The 3,349-nt window shown below is 36.3% G+C and overlaps 1 pseudogene; it reads right to left on the bottom strand.

Annotated features, from left to right (window-relative positions):
- Positions 1 to 1,533: 1,533 nt before the first annotated feature.
- LOC104980825 lies at positions 1,534 to 2,517 on the bottom strand (annotated as a pseudogene).
- Between the last annotated feature and the right edge of the window lie 832 nt (positions 2,518 to 3,349).

Here is a 3,349-nt window from a genome sequence, read left to right as displayed (position 1 = left end):
TAATTAAATTAATAAAATTAATTTAAAATATATAATATTTTATTATTATAAAATTTATAAAAAAAGAAAATAATAACACAGGTCAGTGAAACTAAAAGCTGGTTCTTTGATAATATGAAGTTGATAAACATTCAGTCAGACTCATCAAGAGAAGCAAAGAGAAGACTCAAGTCAATAAAATTAGAAATGAAAGATGAGAAGTAACAACTGACATTACATATATTTTCCATCAGTCATTGGTGATGTGTAATAGGAATGTGCTATGGAAAGAAGGTAAGTTAGTGATGAGGACTGAAGTAGACAGTCTAGAATACATCAGAGTCTTTTGATATAGTGTTCTCTATTTTTGTGAAATTTCAAGAATTTTCATGTAATAAGTGTATTTCCATGCCATTGTCACAACTTGGATTTGAATTGTGAATTTCCTAAAACAAACTCAGTTCTACTTTAAGTTATCCAATTCTAGATGAAGAAGCCTATTATTAATCAAATGTTATCTGCTATAATACTATTTTTAACTTCCATTTAATGGGCTTATTTTTTCTCTTTTTTTTCATATCACATTTATTAGATCCAATAAAATGGACCAATATGTAGGTCAAATCAGTCATTAGATGCTGTAATATACATCTGTCATTTGAATGGAGACAAATTAACTAGATTACATGTTTATTTACTACACAATACCTGTCAATCCACTGAGGCCCGGTTTGTCTTAGACTTTAATTTTAAGACAATATTTTCAGTTAGGCTGCCTTTTATGAGTAACAGTTTCAAAAGAGTTTGGTGAATTGATAAAATATGGTAGGAATAGAAAACTATACATCTTTTATATAAAATAAGAATTTTATAAATTTGTAGCTTTTTCCACAATGAGAACTTTTCCTAACATGGCATAATGTCTCACAAATGCCCTCAAATTTTTATCCCATTATAATTTTGTGGCTCATTTATTGCTAAACTGCTTAGTTCATTAATGTTTAATACTAGTACCAGCTTAAATTCATTAGTATAGAATCTATAAGATGTACTATAAAGTATAAAAAACCCTGAATTCTGAAAGATTGCTCAGTAAATCTTTGATTTACTTTAAGACAAAATCTTTAAGACACTGCATAATGTTTTAGTGAGACTGAAATAATGTTTGAATGACAAATAAAGAAAAAATTAGCATAAGTAGAAAAGGTTTTTCAAAAACAGTAAGTGCCATATTTAAATCCTGCCCACACACTAAGCATGAAATCTGAAGAAAACTGCACTATTTCTTAACAGCGGTGCTGTGCTTAGTCACTCAGTCATGTCTGACTCTTTGAGACTCCATGGATTGTGGCCCACCAGGCTCCTCTCTCTCTGGGGATTCTCCAGGCAAGAACACTGGAGTGGGTTGCCATTTCCTCCTCCAGTCTTAACAGTGGAGTTTAATACAAATAATTATTCACTTAGGAACTTGAGAAAATTGTTTCTCATGTGTCATGCCACATAATTTTAATTACACAATTACTATATGTGTGTGATTTTGTTCACATATGCATATTACAAATATTTAAAATATAGTTTAGCTTTCAATTTTACTAAGGACTCTTTTACATCCTTGTTCCATAGGCTACATATCAGAGGATTTAACGTGGAAATCACAAGAGTGTAAAACAATGAGGTCATTTTTTCTTGATCTAGAAAATTAGGATGAACTTGGCCTGAAATACAAAAAGAACACAGTTCCCTGGAAAATCGCCACAGCAGTAAAGTGGAAGGTGTAGGTGGAAAAAGTTTTGAATCTCCCTTCAGCAGAGTGGATCAAGACTGAAAGGATGATATAAAAATAAGAGACAAGGACTCCTGAAATAGTACTCAGTTCAATAAAACCAAAACCAATGAATATCACTGACTCACTGACCTGTGCACCTGAGCAAGAAAGGAAAAAAAGGGGAGGTAAATCACATAAAAAATGGTTAATCTCATTTGACCCACAGAAACATAAGTGGAATGCTAATGTTGTGTGTATCAGAGCATCTGTCATCCCCACCAGGTAAACCCCAGCCATGAGCAGGGAGCACACCCTGCTGGATATGCTGACCACATGGAACAAGGGGTTGCTGATGGCCTTGTACTGGTCATAGGCCATCACTGCCAGCAACAAAGACTCAGAGTATGGACAGATACAGAAGACAAAGAACTGCAGAGTACAGCCACTGAAGGAGATTGACTTGTTCTTGGCAAATTGGTATACCAGCATCTTGAGCATGATTGCTGTGGAATAGCAGAGGTCACAGAAGGAAAGGGGGCTGAGGCAAAATTACATGGGTGTGTGCAGCTGGGGATCCATCCTAATCAGAGTTATCATTCCAAGATTTGCCAGAAGACTCATGAGATAAACAAGTAGGAATATGGTAAATAGGATCACTTTGTTCTCAGTGTTACCACAAACAAAGTGAATTCAGTCACAGAAGAGCAGTTCCTGTATCCATTCTTCTTGACCTTAGGTAAACTTTTGAGAAAATGATCAAGAAAATAAAACATGGATGCATACCGCTTCTGCACATCTTCAAAATTATATAAAACAGAACAAAGTTTCTCTCTTTAATTGTCTTTTTTATACTTAGAAAATTATACAGATCATGAGTATACACGTTTAAGGAGGGATAGTTTTCTATTCAGTTCAATTCAGTTTCTCAGTCGTGTCCAACCATTTTGAACTCCATGAATTACAGCACTCCAGGCCTCCCTGTCCATCACCAACTCCCGGAGTTCACTCAGACTCACGTCCATCAAGTCAGTGATGTCATCCAGCCATGTCATCCTCTGTTGTCCCCTTCTGCTCCTGCCCCCAATCCCTCCCAGCATCAGAGTCTTTTCCAATGAGTCAACTCTTTGCATGAGGTGGCCAAAGTACTGGAGTTTTAGCTTTAGCATCTTTCCTTCCAAAGAAATCCCAGGGCTGGTCTCCTTCAGAATGGACTGGTTGGATCTCCTTGCAGTCCAAGGGACTCTCAAGAGTCTTCTCCAACACCACAGTTCAAAAGCATCAATTCTTCAGCACTCAGCCTTCATCACAGTCCAACTCTCACATCCATACATGACGACAGGAAAAACCATAGCCTTGACTAGACGGACCTTTGTTGGCAAAGTAATGTCTCTGCTTTTGAATATGCTATCTAGGTTGGTTATAACTTTCCTTCCAAGGAGTAAGCATCTTTTAATTTCATGGCTTCAATCACCATCTGCAGTGATTTTGGAACCCCCCAAATTAAGTCAGCCACTGTTTCCACTGTTTCCCCATCTATTTGCCAGGAAGTGATGGGACCAGATGCCATGATCTTCGTTTTCTGAATGTTGAGTTTTAAGCCAACTT

This window comes from Bison bison, unplaced genomic scaffold (assembly GCF_000754665.1).
Source record: "Bison bison bison isolate TAMUID 2011002044 unplaced genomic scaffold, Bison_UMD1.0 scf7180017858828, whole genome shotgun sequence".
Lineage (NCBI taxonomy): Eukaryota > Metazoa > Chordata > Mammalia > Artiodactyla > Bovidae > Bison > Bison bison.
Note: the sequence above shows the minus strand (reverse complement) of the source record. Positions and strands in the feature narration are given on the sequence as shown.